Source organism: Triturus cristatus, chromosome 3_2, assembly GCF_964204655.1.
Source record: "Triturus cristatus chromosome 3_2, aTriCri1.1, whole genome shotgun sequence".
Lineage (NCBI taxonomy): Eukaryota > Metazoa > Chordata > Amphibia > Caudata > Salamandridae > Triturus > Triturus cristatus.
The window spans coordinates 1,131,374,383-1,131,393,126 of NC_140584.1; the positions used below are offsets into that span (position 1 = coordinate 1,131,374,383).

The window sequence follows — 18,744 nt, forward strand, 5'->3', positions numbered from 1 at the left end:
TTTATTTTTAAATATGGAAAAAAAAAGGAAATTGGGTTGCTTTCAGTGATACTAAATACTTTCTGCTATGACTGCCAGGCCAATAGATGTGTGGATTAATAGGTAAGGGGTTAAAAAAGAAAGGGATTTTAGTTAAGCAGCTTAAAGAGCAATAGATATGCACAAAAGTGATACTGGAATTTGCACATGAACACATAAGGCGCATTGATTTATCTTCATGTTCATAACACTGAAACCTGGAAGGTATTCAAGCATGATTTCATATTGATCTAGAAATAAATGTGGAAATATACCAGTTTCTGCATCATTTTTTAATCACAAAACCCAAAATAAATATGGATAAATACAGACAAATGTCAAAAAAATAAATACCATAAACCTGGGAGCCCTAATTATAATGCAACGCCAATAGCTCAAGCTTTCAGTAATGCAAGACCTATTGCATTGCAAATGCTTGTTACTGCTAGCCTGAGTCTTTGGGCCAAGCCAAAATGTGATGGACAGTGGTGCGGTCATCTCTCACCTAATGCTGCTGACTGTCTGGCTGGACCTTCCACCTCCAGTTCAGTGTTTGCAATTGAATTGCATGAAGGACTACTTCACAACTATAGAAGCCTATCAGCTCTTGCTGCTTCCTTTGGTGTTTTTCGCTCTCATGTGCTATTGCTACAAACGTTTGCACATTCAATTCAGACATATAGGCTTTGTCACTTCTTGTTCTTTCAAGCAAAAGAACGAGATCAATTCATGAATGGGGATAAGGGGTCTGGCTTGATGTTTGAAGCAGAAAATACAACAGAGATAACTATTTATCGAAAAGAAAATGGGAAAGTGGGGTACCTAAGGTGCCAGATAGTAGGTGTAGTGTTTACACCGAAATACTCCAAGTATCTGGGTACAATATGAATGTATTTCTTTAAGATACATATCCGAGCTGGAAAAGGGGTTTGGTATGAACATGGACCCTGGAAGGGACGACGAAGCAGTGGGTTGCTCTCTACTACATAGGGAAAACAGGACTTCTGCTCATAGGTAAATCAGCATGCCTGGCTTTGGGAAGGAGCAGTATTAGGAAGTTACAACATATAGAATGGAATAGGAATACTCACTTCAACATCGTCTTGCAAATGTTTGTTTGAGGTAAAGAGATCTTGAGAAATCCTTAGGCATTGCAGATGCTTGGGCTCAATGTTAAAGTTCTTATAATATATATTAGCTATGGGGGACATCTAAAGGAACGACCCTTTCTCTACTACATGTTCGTTTTAATGTTCATGATTACACAAGATGGAATGTTTAAAGTGTCAGGCGATTATCAGTCTGTTTCACAGAGTTAACCGTTTTAGACCAGGTAAAAATCACTCCTGGGGTACAATATTTTGAAACTTGTAGTGCAAACAGTGCACAACAATGGGAACTTAAATCACAAGTGCCACAATAGTGGAAAGAACCTTTAAGTCAAACAAACCGATATATAACGTGGCACACCAAGGTTTCAACTCCCTAAAGCATTTATGTATAAGTATAGACAGTACTACAGGAGTGCTCTTATGTACTTTTACATGCCTTTGTCAATCAGTCCTGAAACATTTAACTCCCTAATAGAGTGAGAACAGGGCACAATCCTTTCTACTTGTATTAATCACATATTTAAAGTCCCTGAATATTCTTAGTTGAGATGCTTGGACACGCAAGACTATGTAAAGGAGTACTACTTCATGTGTATGAATAGATTCACCAAATGTATCAAACATTCTCAAAGATGCGTAAAACACAAATTAGATGTGGTAGGTAAGCTGCTTTTTTTAAATCTAGGTTGATTTGATTTGATTAAGAACACAAAAATCTTTAAAATCCCTGCAAGCAGCCAACACGTGTTTCGTCAATGACGTAATCCAGTCACACAAGGCGCACTACAACTTATGTTACCAGGCACAGAACAGACCTGCCGACCGGACCAATCAGCTTTTATGTGCATTGCCCCCCAAAAAATTAATGTACCCGCTAGACACTACTTTCCATATGCCAGGCTGTGCTCAATCTCAGTCTAGCATACCTACAGCAAATGATGTGGTAAAATAATTACTGACGAAACAAATGTTGGCTGCTTGCACAAAATGTAGAGGTGTGTGTTCGTATCCACCCTCATTAACCCTACCATAAAACATGAACTGGCAGTACAACTCACAACTTTTAATTGGGACGTTACTCATTTGAGACTGCGGTACTGCGTACTACCTGCTATGTCTATTTGTTGTATTAGCCGTCTTTTGGCCCCCATCAACTTCATTTGGGACCTTTATCAGAAGTGGGTCTAGCATTCCTACAAATAAAAGGGACTCAACTAGGCGGTGTGCTATACTTTTTCAATAGCTGCTGATTCCAGATCTAACAGAACTCACACACTTTCCTTTCACCGTTACCTGGATCACTTCCAGATTTCAGCCTAAACTTGGTTTTTAAATTCTTGCACAATCTAGCTTTCATGATAATACCATAAAAGCATAATATATTCCACTTAAATACATAATCATTAATGACAGGGTAATTAAAATAACCATTCAAAAACTAAAATTTCATTGGTTTTTTATCAGTAAAATGTACAGCTAACTATAACATGTGTGAAACCTATGGTTTTTTCTGTGAATTTGCAAGGTTTTTTAAATGCTAATTCCTAACTATAACGTGTGTGAAACCTATGGTTTTTTCAGTGAATTTGTACGGTTTTTTAAATGCTAACTTACTTTGCGCCATTCGTGGCGTGCGCGCCCACTTAACGCAGTTCGTTCCGTGCGCGCACCGTGCGCGCGCGGTGCGCGAATGCACGCACGGTGGTCACGCGGTGCGCTGCGCGCACCGCGTGCCCACATTATGCGAGATGGGCCATGTACGCACGATGCGCTTCGCGCACCGTGCGCACATGGGGGACATATGCGCATCGTTGTGAAATGTTTTGTTTATTAATTTCAATTATTTCATAAGCCATGCACAAATGGTGCCCTTCGGGCACCATTTGCACATGGGGTGGGGAGAGTGTGGATACTTTAGCGTACGGTAAGCGTAATCGGCGATTTTTCGAAAAAAAATTTTGGGGGCTCGTATATCATTGCTGGGTGATTATTATTTCAATATACTGCCCCTTTACCCATTTTTGGGCTTCATTTATGCTGCCCTACTCAGAGTGCGAGAGAGAAAAAATGGCGGCCGCTGCTTCCTGGTTTCGGCCGATTCGAAGGTTTCCTAAGATCTAAGAGCCAATCAGAATCGCTTGCGCACGTCACCGTACGCGTACGGTAAGCGCACCGTAAGCGCACCGTAAGCTGGCTCAGATATATATATTGATTTAAAGGCTATTTTCTCAGGATCTACTGAACAGATTTACACCAAACCTACAAAAGGCACTTCCTTGACCTGAGGACTACCTCTCTGCCAAATTTCAAGTAATTCTGTTCAGCCGTTCGGGCTGTAGCTGTGTCTAAAGGTCCTATGGAAAAATGCATGGGAAAAACGCGTTTTGGGACCCCCCTTTTATCTCAGCCCCCGCTTGAAGAAACCCCCCCCGAGACTTTCAGGGTAGGAGCGGAGCGTAGCGCCCCACCTATTTTGAAAAATTCGCGAGGATTCGTCGACCGGCGCAAAAGTTTTCAAAATAGAATGTTGCGGATTTCCTATGGAAACAGGGTCCTAACTGTAACTACCTACTGGCGACCGCCAGTAGGTAGTTATAGTTATAGTTAGGACCCCTTTTCCATAGGAAATCCGCAACATTCTATTTTGAATAACTTTGGCGCCGGTCGATGAATCCTCGCAAATTTCTCAAAATAGGTGGGGCGCTACGCTCCGCTCCTACCCTGAAAGTCTCGGGGGGATTCGTCAAGCGGGGGCTGAGATAAAAGGGGGGTCCCAAAACGCGTTTTTCCCATGCATTTTTCCATAGGACCTTTAGACAGAGCTACAGCCCGAACGGCTGAACAGAATTACTAGAAATTTGGCAGAGAGGTAGTCCCTATGTCAAGGAAGTGCCTTTTGTAGGTTTGGTGTAAATCTGTTCAGTAGATTCTGAGAAAATAGCCTTTAAATCAATATATATATCTGAGCCCGCTTACGGTACGCTTACCGTACGCGTACGGTGGCGTGCGCGAGCGCGATTCTGATTGGCTCTTAGATCTTAGTAAACATTCGAATCGGCCGAAACCAGGAAGCGGCGTTCGCCATTTTGTCTCTCGCACTGAGTGTTATTTATCAAACATGATGCCCAAAAACATGTTACGGGGCTGTTTTGACAACTCCCTCCCACATAGTCATGTTGAGGGAGTCCCCCAACATCCCCCAAGAGCAAAAACGGTTTTATTTTTTTTTTCGGCAATTTCGCCGAGTACGCTTACCGTACGCTTACCGTAAGCGTACGGTAAAAAAATAGAAATTAAAAAAACACTATCCACACTTACCCCACCCCCTGTGTTTTTGGTGGCCGTAGGCCACCAAATTTACAGGGCTTTTTACATCAGTAAAAAAACTATATTTTGGCAACATGAAATTATAAAATCGAAATAAAAAAAACACTATCCACATTGACCCCAACCCCTGTGCTTTTGGTGGCCGAAGGCCACCAAATGTACAGGGCTTATTAAAGTTGATAAAAACCGTGCACGGAACGCACTGCGTTAAGTGGGCGCGCACGCCTCGAATGGCGTAAAGTAACTTAGCATTTAAAAAACCGTACAAATTCACTGAAAAAACCATAGGTTTCACACACGTTATAGTTAGGAATTAGCATTTAAAAAACCTTGCAAATTCACTGAAAAAACCATAGGTTTCACACATGTTATAGTTAGCGGAAATTTTACTGATAAAAAACCAATGAAATTGCCCCGTTATAGTTAGTGCTGGCAACTAGAACTCACGCGACCGCAATCTTCTGCTGAGGACATATGTGTCTTTATAAAAAAAAATATTTGTAATATATGTATAGCTAAAATGTATGGAAGAAGACATGGGCAAATAAGTGTCTAAATACAGTATTAGCATCAGCAGAGGATTGCGGTCGCGTGAGTTATAGTTGCCAGCACTAACTATAACGGGGCAATTTCATTGGTTTTTTATCAGTAAAATTTCCGCTAACTATAACATGTGTGAAACCTATGGTTTTTTCAGTGAATATATATATATATATATATATATATATATATATATATATATATATATATATATATATATATATATTCACTTAAAAAACCACAGGTTTCACACATGTTATAGTTAGCTGGACATTTCACTCGTAAAAAAAACAATGAAATTCCCCCGTTATAGTTAGTTCAGCTAACTATAACTCGCGCGCCCGCAATCCACTGCTGATGACGCCACTGATGACGCCACTGATGACATCCTCCTTGTGATAGAGTGGAGGTCGCGCTTGTTATAGTTATCTGAACTAACTGTTTTTTTTAGTGAATTTGCAAGGTTTTTTAAATGCTAATTCCTAACTATAACGTGTGTGAAACCTATGGTTTTTTAAGTGAATTTGTAAGGTTTTTTTAAATGGTAAGTTATATATGTATATTTTTTATATATTTATTTTACAATAAACTACCTATGTATATAGTTATAGATTGACTGTATGACTGTATCCTGTAATATGGAATGTCTCGTTTAAAATGTTTTTTTGTTTTTTTAAGGTTCACCGTGCACGCACCCCGCGAATTTTTGGAAAAAAAAAATAATTTTTTTCACCCTTAGGGGTCCTTCAGGGACCCCCTGACAAAGGCTAGGGGGTCAGGAACTCTTCTCTACCCCCTTATCACGTTCACCACCTTTCTTTTTCACTGTCACACACCAAAAACACAAAATGGCGGCCGACACTTCCCGATTTCGACCGATTCGAATGTTGACTGACATGTAACCACCAATCAGAATTGCGCTCGCGCACGTTAGGGTGCGCGCACGGTGCACGCTTATAGATATTTATGTACTTTTAAATGCAATTTTCTCAGGAACTACTGAACAGATTGACACCATATATGCAAAAGGCACATGCCTGACCTGAGGACTACCTCTTTGCCAAATTTCAAGTAATTCTGTTCAGCCGTTCGGGCTGTACCTTCGACTAAAGGTCCTATGGGAAAATGCATGGGGAAAACGCGTTTTGGGACCCCCCCTTTTTTCTCAGCCCCCGCTTGACGAATCACCCCGAGACTTTCAGGGTAGGAGCTGAGCGCCCCATTAGTTTTGAAAATTTTGCGAAGATTAGTCAACGTTATTCCAAATAGAATGTTGCGGATTTCCTATGGAAAATAGGCTGGGAGTGAGTGAGTGAGTGAGTGAGTGCATATATATTTTTTTTTTTTTTTTTTTTTAAATGTATGCCTAGCTTGATACTTAAAGGCATTGAGATTAAGCGCTATTGAAAGGTCAATTTAAAGAACCCCGGATAAAGTGCAAGTGCAGCAATGCCTCCCTTGGTAAAAGCCCAGCAACCAATCGGCACAGGCCGCTAAGTGCTAACAAAAGGAGGGACTTTAAGAGTGTGATTCCTAAGTGCCATACATTTCATTTTGAAGCAACACGATAGTCGTAACATGCAAGGGCGAGTAAGTAAACAAATGAAATGAAACTCCAGGGCACATGGGGAAATGGATGAATTATTGCGCTGGGTATCTCGTGGATGGGTGGGCAGTCTGGTGTGGGGGGCTCAGTTGCAATGGTGCTAACCTTGGCGTTAATCCCAAGGTTAGCACCATTGCAACTGGCATGAGATCGTCCCCTTTACGGGTGCCTTCGTCTTTTGCTTGTCTATGTGTTAGCAATACACAAGTAGGCAGCTGGACAAAATGTATTAACTTAGGCGTTGGCATCTTCCATTAGAGTGCTAGTGCTTCCCATTTATGTGGCAATCACTACTGACTTACTTGTACGAGACACAGCAAACCCCAAAAATTCGTATTGGCAGTAGCTAGAAGGATTACCAGCAAACGTGCAGTTATAGGTCTAAAGGAGTGTTGAGTAAATATGAAGGTAGCAACTTGGTCGTGGTATTTGTGGGAGTTTTACTTAACTAGGAGTTAAAGTGAAACGCTCGTGCCCTCGTAATAACCCTCTGCGCGCACAACACTGTAGAACTGATTAAAAAACAAAGAGCAACACACTTGCCAGAGACATAACTTAGTGGACCACGTTTACCAATTAATTCTATAATAGCCCAAAGATAAATTTCAAGACACTCGTTTTCTTGAAAGCTGTTCGAAAGGCAAGCGCTTCCGGTCCCGTATGTTCATGAGGTGGCTTTCACAGAACCCAGTTGTTACTGAACTCAGGTTCTTGATTTCGATGAGGCATAGATATAGCACGAGACCGTCGAGACTATGATTTTATCATCTGTCCTCATAAAGAAAGCTTCTACTTCAATGCACTTCCTAATATTATGATGAATAAAAAGTGGACGTAGATAGTATTTTCGTATCTATAGCAAGAGATGGCACAGCAGGAGGAAATGGATTAGTGTTTCCGAACTTCCCAAGGGACACGTGCAAGTCTGCTCCCTCGTCAGGATTTGGTGACCATCTTTTAGTAAATGATGCCACTGGCAATGTGCCCAGTCTGAATTTTAGATAGAGAGCCCTCTTCTTTTCTGCAGGGAAAAATGTGTCTATGAAAATTTCAAAGCTGCGTTCTTGTTCAGTGACAGATAGCGTTTTGTCAGAGGACCTTCCGTTTTTAATTTAAACAAATTAAATTTGGCAAGCATATAATAAGAATAATTTGCCGAGGAGGAGCCAAGATGGCGACCGGGACGGCAGCGTAGACTCCCGGCTCCGTGAACCTCTGCATCCCGCACGGATATCCTGCCTTAGATCCTTAACCTGTGCTACGTGGTCGTGTTTCTGCAGGAGAGGGGCTCCCGACTGTCTGACTCCGAGGTTTCTAGCTGCGGGATCACCGGAGAAAACTGCATCTGAACTTTGCGGCCTGTGCGGCCCTGGAGCCGGGACATCGAGTGGACGCCGTGGCCGGGTGGCAGTGCGACAACAGCGGCCAGTGGTGACTGGGTGGAGTCGGCCCACCGGAGCGGTGCCACACTCGGCCTACATTTCGGCATGGTCACTTCTACTGCCCAGCGTAGCGGATCGAGTGCATGACCGGGGGTGCAAATCTTAGATCCTCCGGTGACTGCCCCTGCCTTGCTGGTGAGCTGCCCGGCCGCCGTCCGTATCCTGCCCCGATCGCCGCGGGCCGCCCCCGGATTTCCACGGGGGCTGGTCCGTGGTGGGGACGACTGTTGCCCGTGACCACGGATAGTTTTTTGCCTGCCCCCAGAACCCGGTCACCCGCGACGTGGACATCGCGACGCTTGTCCCGGCCCCGGTGAGGGTCGGGCATACTTGGCGGCCATCTTTGGGCGATGAAGCCTACCATCCTGTCCGCTGGGCCGCGGCGGGCCTGTGAGCGTACGACTTCTGGGAGTATGGCGGCGAGATCGCAGAGAGCTGAGCAGGGGTACGGCGACCTCCTCGAGGCTCTTGGTACTCTTCACTCCTCCTTGGTTCATGGTTTCGTGATCTTGGGGAGTAGGCTCGATGGTGTGGCGTCGGAGTTGGGGCAGTGGCGGCCCGCCTGTCCGCACGAATACAGAGACTACCCACACTGCGCACAGGAGGATGCTGTGGTGGCCACCCCTGAGGTTAGTGCACGACTGGACGCCCCGGCCAGTATGCTACAGTGTGTTCGACCTTCGGAGGGCCTGATCTGTCCCGGAGGCGTTGGACCTGAGTGTGATGTGGTGGCCTCATCCCGTACATGCCCTCCTACGACCCAGAGACAACTCCAGCAACTAATGTCTGCTTTGGCTGCTTCTGCCTCCCTGAACCTTGCATGCAGTGCAGATCCTAGGGCAGCACTGGGAAGCCTGTTTCCTCACGCGGCGGACTGTGTTGATGTTCAGAGACTTCCTCCCCACCTGTGTGCGTCGCTTCTCTGTCGTTGTTGGACATTTCTCCGCCTAGGAACATTGGGTATGGTGCTGGGTCGAGGGGTTGGCATGGGCAGAATTCCAAAGAGTGGTCAGGGATGAGGCTGGCCCCTCGGGGGTGGTCGCCTAATGGACGGGCGGGCATAGAGGTGGCGTGCTCTCCTGACATGGCTACTGGCACAATAGGTGCATAATGCTCCCCATCGTGGTTTGAGAAGATTGTCTTTGTGCTGTTCCTTGTTCACTTTAGGGGAACCTTACCGTGCGGGAGGGAGAACGCCGGGGGTCTGTTATGAAGGCCCTCCTCCAGTTTATAAATACTTTCTCTACCCCCCGCCTGGTGGGGGTCTTTTCTTACTTCTTTTCCCTACTCTTCTATATTTCGGGTCTGGTTCCAGGGCGACAGGCACACTGCTGGGGGGGGGGGGGCCGTACTCATTTGCAGAGGTGCAGGGTGGGAGGTTGGGGGAGGGGACTCTGTATTCTTTCATCTCTTTTTCCATGGCCTCCTTTTTCTTCTCTGATTCTTTTTGTTTTTTCTTTTTCTGGGATCAGCGTGATACACTCCCTTTTGCTATGCCTCGTTGCCATTCCATGTACTCACAACTTCCGAGGTGTTCTTGGGGAGTTTTGGCGGGGGACTGCGGGCGCAACTGTATATTATGTTCTTCCCCATCCTGATGTTCTTGTGTTTGCGCCATCGTCCTAATAGATTGCTGTAAATCGCTAACGTTCATTACCCTGCAGCTCCGTGATCGTTGTTTTAAAATTGATTGTCACCTGATCCTACTGCCTTGTCTCATCATAAAATGAAAACCTTTTTCTCCTGGTGCCCTACTTACGCTGTTCACAGTATTAGCAGTATGATTTTGCTCCCCGAAGTGCTGCCTGTGTTTGTACTTGTCGTTGTTGATCTGATTGCTTAGCGGCCGGCCCTGGGGGGTTGTAGGCCCATACTTGTTCTTCTTGAACTGTTAATTAAGGTTTTCAAAAGAAAAAAAAAAAAAAAAGAATAATTTGCCACGTTTAGGTAGTGCCATGTTACCTTTCATTTTTACGGCCTGATTTCAATCAAATTAAATAACCACTGCATCAGTCTTCCAGGGCCAGACCTACTGACTTTGCAAATGCGTATTTATTCAAAATAGCAGCAGAGTTGCAAGCAGTGCTGATGACCAGAAAAATGCAGTGCGAACTTAGATAAGTTACTCGGATCCCTCCAGTCAGCCACCCTGTGGAGACTGTCTTCTACGCCAGTGTGGCAAGCATGTGTGCTCTCAGGGACCCAATCACACAGAATGCATGGATAAATTAGCGGGGGTAGGTGGCACGACACATACGATACTGAGGGTCGAGTACTGGAATCCGATTGACAAATATACACAAATGCAGGAAGCGAAGAGGTGCGTGAGGGACAGGGGTCCCACATATTTCACTTAGCTTAATTCTGTAAGTAAATTGCAGTAACTTGCATTTTGTTATTTTTTTTGCATTAAATCAAGAAATAAGTGTTTTTCCAAAGATTTTAGTTCTTGCACATTCATATTTTTTGCACTGAAACGTCCACATATTTTTACAAATTATCACATTTATTCATATCGAAATTGGGACAGTCTCTTGTCTTCACTAATACACTATATAAGTAAATCCGGGTTCTTCGTTTCAAACATACAATCTTTCCCCAGTTCCTGAAATAACTGATCGGGTGTTTTAACGGTAAACTACTACATAACGCGCTCGCTTTTTTGGCAAGGTATCGAATTAAGTCAGCGTGTTTCCTTGTACCATTTGTCTACCATGCTTACCTCTCTTGAAGTGCGTCATTCACATTTTTGGTCCACCCACGACAGCAAACAGCACAGTGGCAAAGGGCCGGCCTACTTTAGCCATTGTCTTACTTCTCTATGCGTAAAAGCATTGTGCTCTTACAGATAAAAAGTAGTAGACTTCTGCACTTTTACCAAGCCACATGTCTATAGGCAATGGCCGAGCTATTGGCTTTGCCAACACTGGTCTGTAATTCCAACCTTTATTGCGGTCAAAAATGTAGATAGGGAAATGTTACCTACCATTCCAGTCTACATCATAAAATGTATTTCCGTTTGTCAACCTCCTCTCATATGGATATTGGTGGAGACACAGAACAACTGACAGTTATGTAAAGGAAGGTAATCTTAAATTTAAAAATTTTAAGTGGACTTGTGCGGAAGGTCCATTCCATCCACTGCCCAGTTTTGTGCCGAACAAAAAAAACAATGTTAAAGTTTGTCACCCCCCAGAAACAGATAACAATGATTGACGCTGATGCCAATCACTTTTCGTATTTTTAGAGGATTATGCAGCTGGTTCACATTTACAAATGGATTAATATACTGCAGCAGACCGCCTGTCACAACATCTTTTCCCTCAATTTGTACTTTCACAAATAATTCACAAACTTGATGGGAAACTATTAGAGAAGGAAGGCTTCTTGTAGCAAGCCACAGCACCTAAACCTCAGAGCCCATACAAGATCTAATCTCACTAATTCTCCTATCATTGTGACATGACGAACGAGAGTATTAGGAAACATTTCGAATTATGCTTTTAGGCACAAAATGTAGAAACTGTTAACATACAAAATACAGTGAAATCAAGACTTACTTTCCTATGCGATTACACAGTTGATAGGCTCTACTTCACGGTGTTCGTTATCTGGGATTTCCCTTGAACATCTCAATCATTTATACCTTGGTCATGTTCTTTTCAAAGTTACAGTAATTTGGGCTTCAGCCGGCGTGAATACCTCAAGTGTCGATGGTAGAGAGATCAACGCTGAGCCATACCCGGCATTTAACACTGTCCAGACCTTCTAAATGAACTGTTACCACTTCATAAAATCTGTTACATCCTTTCAGGTATGACTAGTTTCCTATTGATACCAAGACCACTGACAAGGGATCCGAGACAAGGCTCTGGAATGAACCACCTCCTTCCTCTCCGGCAGAACCCAGAGCATCTGCCTCCCCCCCGTTCCGAAGCCTCCGAGATCATCTGCGGAGTACCCCAGGGATCCTCCCTCAGCCGGACGCTGTTTAACATTTACATGGCCCCGCTCGCACACGTCGCCCGACAGCATGACCTCAACATAATCTCCTACGCAGACGACACTCAACTGATCCTCTCCCTCACCAAGGACCCCATCACCGCCAAAGCCAACCTCCATGAAGGAATGAAGGCCATCGCCGACTGGATGAAGATCAGCCGTCTGAAGCTGAACTCTGACAAGACGGAGGTCCTCATCCTCGGCTCCAACCAGTCAGCCTGGGACAACTCCTGGTGGCCAACGGCACTGGGGGCAGCCCCGGCCCCCACCGACCACACACGCAAACTGGGAATCATCCTCGACTCAATGCTCTCAATGACCAAGCAAGTCAACGCCGTCTCCTCCTCCTGCTTCAGCATTCTCCGCAAGATCTACAGATGGATCCCGACAGATACAAGAAAGACAGTCACCCAGGCCCTCGTCAGCAGCAGACTAGACTACGGAAACGCCCTCTACGAGGGAGCCCCGACCAAGCTCAATCGACTACAACGCATCCAAAGCGCCTCGGCACGACTGATCCTCGATGTACCATGACACGGCCACATCACCCCCCACCTGAGAAACCTGCACTGGCTCTACGTCAACAAGAGGATATCCTTCAAGCTCCTCATCCACGCACACAAGGCACTCCACAAGACCGGCCCAGCCTACCTCAACAGATGGTTCTCCTTCTACACCCCCAACCGCCAGCTACGCTCCGCCGATCTCACTTGCCACCTTCCAGCGCGTCCGAAAAACAACCACCGGTGGGAGATCCTTCTCCCACCTCGCCGCCAAGACATGGAACACCCTCCCACTGAGCCTACTACAGACCCCAGACCTGCGAACCTTCAGGAGGATACTGAAGACCTGGCTGTTCGATCAGTAGCGGCCCCACCTCCCCCAAGCACCTTGAGACCCTCGTGGGTATGTAGTGCGCTTAACAAATGACTGATTGATTGACAATGCAACAAAAGGGCCACCCACCAACACATACATTCAGTGACTTCAAAGTGCGTGCCAGCAGCTAAACAGTCCATTGTGTTGGTCTCGGTTTACAGACCAACATGAAAGGTAAGAAAGACTAATAAGAATATTTCAACAGAATAAAAACCATGCCTATCATTAAGTTAATCCAATTATAAATGTGACTAACAAGACGTCTTTGTCAGGAGTTAATGCTGTAGACCTCCATCCCTGAAACTTTGACACCATGAGCCTCTTCCCCTTCCTACTCAAATTCACATGATATTAAACAACGGCCCATTGTCTACATCATCCCACAATCTACCAGATTTGTTTCTCAGTCTTCTTTAAATTACTTGTATGTCACATGGAGAAAGGCTTACACCAACAGGGCGGAGACCATCAAAACATCTCCAACGGAATAGAAGGTATGGTCTCCCAACAGTAGACATCCTCAACAACCTTTGTTCTAAATAGTTCAACCTTCCTGCTTGTACAGCAAGGAGAACCAACATCCGTTGAAATTACTTCATCCAACTACACCACCCACTTTCATCAGAAGCAAGTCCGAAAGGTCAAAGTTCAGGAGTGGAAGTGGGATAGATGCAACTGGAACAACACTAGTATAAATACCCACAAAAAGTTAATTCTATGTCACAAATGGCCAATAGAAACCTTCTTTCCTACAGTAACTGTCTGCTCTATTATATTCCCTATTGAAAATCAAACGGTTTATCTACAAAGTGATTTTCGAGTGAAGGTTTAGGTTTAGAATTAAAATCAGACTATACCAATATATTTAATCCTTTCCTAAGACGATCAGCAGCCTATTTGATTAAAGTAGTATGGAATGCTGTAGGAGGGGCACTAAGTATTACACAGTACAAAACCAGCTTGACAATTAGTACCAGCAAGCCCAATACGAGGATATTAAGCAGCACCTTTACGCATTTTGTCAGTGCAGTTACAAAATAATGCTTCAACACAAGCTTACATCAGGTTATGGACTGGGCAGAGAATATGAGTTTTAAGCACAACAACTGGTACAAAGACCACCAGGCAGACAGAGTGCAAGTGTTGAGCATTTTAAAGAGGAATGTTTTACAAGTTTCTCCAACACTGATCAGGACAGCAAAGTGCAGAAATCCATTGGCAGATCAAGGAATAGATGCAGCCAAAGGGGAAAAAAGGATTAGCCAAGGAGTTTTAAAGACGCTGATGGCATCACACAGATAATTTAGGAACGATAACTCGGGAGGTGTACAATGTAAAGTTATCTATATGACTGAAGTTACTAAACTTGATAATAGCATGTCCATCCAACATAGATGCAGAAAGAGGAGATGCAACACACTTCAGCGAGCCTGCAATCACACATGGTGTAAAGCTCCATACTTTAGGCGTCTAAAATTATTTTCTAGAGATCCCACTCAAGGTAGTAAGGTCTTATTCAAAACAAAAAAGCTCACCAATGATGTCTCTGAGATTCAGCATCAGAAACATATTTCAAGCGTTTCAACAGAAACAGTGTGCAATCTTTTCAAAAGGAGCGCTTCACCGTTTCTAGGTCACCCATATCACCCTATTCTTAGTTTGATCTAGATGCATACAACACAATGCTATAGTGAAGCGGTGTGCTGGTATACCAGCTGCACGATCCGAGATGCTCCACTGTAAATACATCACAAAGCCCCGGGGAGCTCTTAAACACAGGCGCACAGGTAGAGCAACAGAATGCTGAAAATTGATCTTTGCACAGATGCAAACTGATCTTAGACCTGGAAAACTCCAAGTCAACGGTCCCAAAGGAGATCAACATCTAGTTGAACCACAGTAGTTATCCCTGATCTACAGCTCCAGCTGGTCGAACAAAATGTGTATGATGACAGTCTTTGCACCACCAGCATTGTCAGGACTGAATGAAACATGGGACTCAAAGGGAGCAAATGTTTAATTTTGAGCTTTCTAAACTGCTTCACATGCATTAACAAGCTAGAACGGTATATAGTTCAAATGGAAGGTACACCAGAAATAACTTCAATGTGGAAAATTTCAGTCTATCATCCTATTTTTTTTTTTTTAATTATTGCACATGAATTAAAATCAGCCAACGCATTTCATTCCGGTCACACTGGGAACTTCATCATGGCTTAATGTAAATTATAGTGTGTTCACAAAGTTTTCCAGTGTTAACCGCTGTATCACAAGTTATTCACCCGATATATGGGTTTAAATTCATCCCATCAATGGAAGGTATACAAGGACCATGACAAGTCCCAGCTCGAGATCCGAGTCCTTGGCAACATCGGCATGCGTAGCCTGCCGTCTGGTTGGCTAAAACGGTATGCTTGTAACCCACGAAAAAGACCGGGGGTGAAATCTTCTTACAAGCGCTTTACAAAAACAATAGCATTTCTCTCTGCATTGCTTAGAATAGTAATCAAACAATATCTATTTAGTTGCTAATTTATACAAGTAATCAAACACTCAATATTCGGTAATTCTGTATAAACAAATGTTTTTGAATTTATATTTTGCAATGATGGCAAATTGTGAATGTTTAATAATTTACCATTTTCCATTTCCAAGCTTTATTTCGATCATTGCAGACCATAAAAGCAAAAAGATGAAAACATACATCACATAATTTTTAAAACATCACAAAATATAGACAACAGCAGTTAGTTGTACAAACTTAATGACAAGTTAAAAGATTATTGAAATTAAAAAGCATTTAAAACAAGGAGTTCATAGTTTAATAGAATCAAAGCTGTGGATAACGAAAGGGGTGTATTTAGTCTGCACTAGAGGGAGTTAAAAACTTCCGACGTCGGAGCCACATGGAGTTAAGGAAACGGGACACGGCAAAAACAATCAGGGGGTGCGTTCCAGTTCGCATAACTTTGAAAGCCTCCAGTATCGGTCTGAATCCCATGTTTCTGCAAATTGGTAGGAGCAAGTACCTTCTAGGTGCAATATAGCCTGGACAGAAGAAGAAAACGTGTGGAAGGGTCTCTTCCTGGCTCTCACAGGCAGGACAGTCGGCTGTGGAGGCTTTTGTCCATTTATTCGTAAATGCATGGACTGGAAGGCAACCCCACCTAAACAGAACATAAAGTTTCCTTGCCATGAGTGGCTAGATGTCATCAAGGAGAGCCTCAAACAAGATTGGTCTTTGAAGTTAAAAAAAAAAGTCAGAAGTTAAGCAGCCGGGTTTTATACTCCCTTGGAATTCACCCAGTCTAAGAAGTCTGTAAGATTTAACTAACTCGAGGCGTGAGATAGTCGAGACGCTTCTTAGGGGTGGGTCCATGAGTTTGGCCAGCCTAGTCTAAAGCACAGATCTTTTATATGTGCGAGCCAGGATATTTTCCCCAGCCCTGGGAGCCCCAGGATTGCCTTGACTTCTGACTGGTAAACTGCTAAACTGCTAGTTCGGAAGTCGCCCATAATCGGCGCCAAAAGGTCAAAGGTTGCAACTCAATTTCCTCATTTATGGGTCTGAAGCCAAGGTCCATACGCAGGGGGATGAGAGGGGTACTTGGCGGTAGGCCCAAGAGTTGTCTCAAACTTGTTTTTGGTTCTGACCAGTGCACCTACGGAGCGGTGTCCCTAAAGTTCTGCTCCATACATAATTGTGCTCCTGATTTGAACTTTGTAAATCTCCGTCAACGGGCCCAGTTGTCTGGATGTTATATTCATATATAATTTTGCTAGGCCCCCGGTCATCTGTGCTGGCCTCAGGCCTGCCTTTTCTTGATGCGAGCCCCACACGAAAGTTTCCGTCATCGTAACACCGAGGTAGTCGAAGACTACCACCCACTCCAGCTGGGTACCACTTAGGACAGGGTTAGGGCGAAAAGTTTTACTAGGATTAGGATTCCATATACTTTGTTTTTGATGTATTAATCTCTAGCCCCCTGTCTTTACAGAATATAGAAAAGGTGTTGAGAATCCTTTGGATACCCATGGGTGATTTGGAAAGTAACATGGTGTCGTCCGCAAACATCATTGCTGGCACCTAGTCGCGGGCAAGCTTTGGGGCATCAATATTGGCGATTTGGTTCAGTTGTTCCACCAGAGCATTTATATAAAGACAATACAATGTGGGGGCCAAAACACACCCCTATTCACTGGGAAGCGTGAAGTCAATTCCCCGTGTTTTCCATATCTAACCGGAGCAAAATTTCCAGTGTGCAATCGCTTGATCAGGGTGAGCAAATAAGGTGGAATGCCCAGTTCCTCCAAAATTACCCAAAGTTTGTGACGGGGTACCAAATCGAACGCTGATCTAAGATCAACAAAGATTAAATAGAGGCTCCCACCCTCCATTATCACCATCTTCCAATATAGTAATTGGAGCCTTAAGATTTGGTCAATAGTAGACATGTTTTTACGGAAGCATGCCTGATCTGCACTCAGCGTCTCACGCTCTTCCATCCAGGACTGAAGACGTTCTAGGATAATTCTGCCAAACAGCTTTTGCGTTACATCAATCAGGCTTATTGGCCTATAATTTAAGGGCAGAAGGGGGGATCCCTTTTTGTATACTGGAAAGATTTCAGCCCTAGCCAGGTATCCGGGATTTCCATACCGTGTAATATGACATTAAATATTACACAGATATGTGCCCCAGATGTTGGATTCTTCCCCAAATAAGTCCCCGGGGATCTTGTCCAGTACATGGGCCTTTCCAAGGGGCAGCTTCCCAATAGCACTCAACACTTCGGTCAAAGAGAACCAAGTCTCATCTTCAAGGGGGTTCTCTATGCCATTTAACTGGGATACCTCTGTGGGCTCCATAGGATCTTCAGTGGAGTACAATGATTGGAAATGAAGTTTTCATGCTTCCGCGGATATGTTTGGCTCAATGGGCGAGCTCCCTGAGGAACTCGCAGTTCTAACCAAGGACCAAAACTCCCTCATATATCTCTTGGTAAGGGCCTGTTTAATCGCATCCCATCTTTCGGACTACCACTCGTCTTTAGCAGACTTTAAGCTATTTCTATAAAGGACCCTCCTAGTTTTTAATCAAAGATCTAGCTTTGGTTTTTATGGCATCAATAAGGGCACTCTTTGCCATACGGCAAGGGTTGTTTCAGGGAGCTTTTTCCCTGGTATGCATCAAGGGATTAAAAATATTAGTTAGTCTGGTGGTCAAGTCCGAGTGGACGGCCATAATTTGGTGATGGAGTCAGGAGTGCTAAGAGCTTTCGCTACGATTTCCATTACCAACAAAGGGGGGGGATGATTAAGGAATAGAGTGCCGCTACCTTGTCCGGTGACTTCCTCAGATTATCCCACCTGATTCTCCTTCCATTACTGTCTAAGGATAGGCTGGAATCAGAATAGGGGCCTGTAATGGGGGCCTTGAAGTTCCGGGAGTTGGAGATCAAGTACCAGGGCATTGTGGTCGCTGTCATGTCTTGGCAAAACAGCGAAGTCAATGACCCAATGCCAAATGCTTGCCTCTACTAGAATGTATTCAAGTAGAGATGATTGTACCGGTCTATTAAAGGTGTGATTTTCTGGTTGGTCTGACTTGGTGCGCCCATTACAAGCCCTCAGTGCATACTTTAAAGTTACTGCATTTTTCTGTAAAACCAGAGGTGTCCATACTCTGACCGGAGGGATAAGTGGAGGAGGAATTAACCAAAGAGTCCTCAGCGGTAAGCAGATAGTCAGTAGGAATAGTTAGTAGCTCTAATTGGCAATTAAAATCACCGCCTATCACCATCCTAGTGTTCGTGGG

General features: G+C 44.1%; 1 protein-coding gene and 1 long non-coding RNA gene across 9 annotated transcripts in view; one reads left to right on the forward strand and one right to left on the reverse strand.

Moving 5' to 3' along the window:
- Positions 1-18,744, reverse strand: part of PAFAH1B1 (platelet activating factor acetylhydrolase 1b regulatory subunit 1) — a 480,612-nt gene that overhangs the window by 451,229 nt on the left and 10,639 nt on the right. The gene's annotated exons all lie outside the window — the stretch shown is intronic.
- On the forward strand, positions 6,333-9,749 carry LOC146859249 (uncharacterized). Its single transcript, XR_014979751.1, has 2 exons — positions 6,333-6,700; positions 6,753-9,749. It is a non-coding gene; the product is annotated as an uncharacterized LOC146859249 (long non-coding RNA).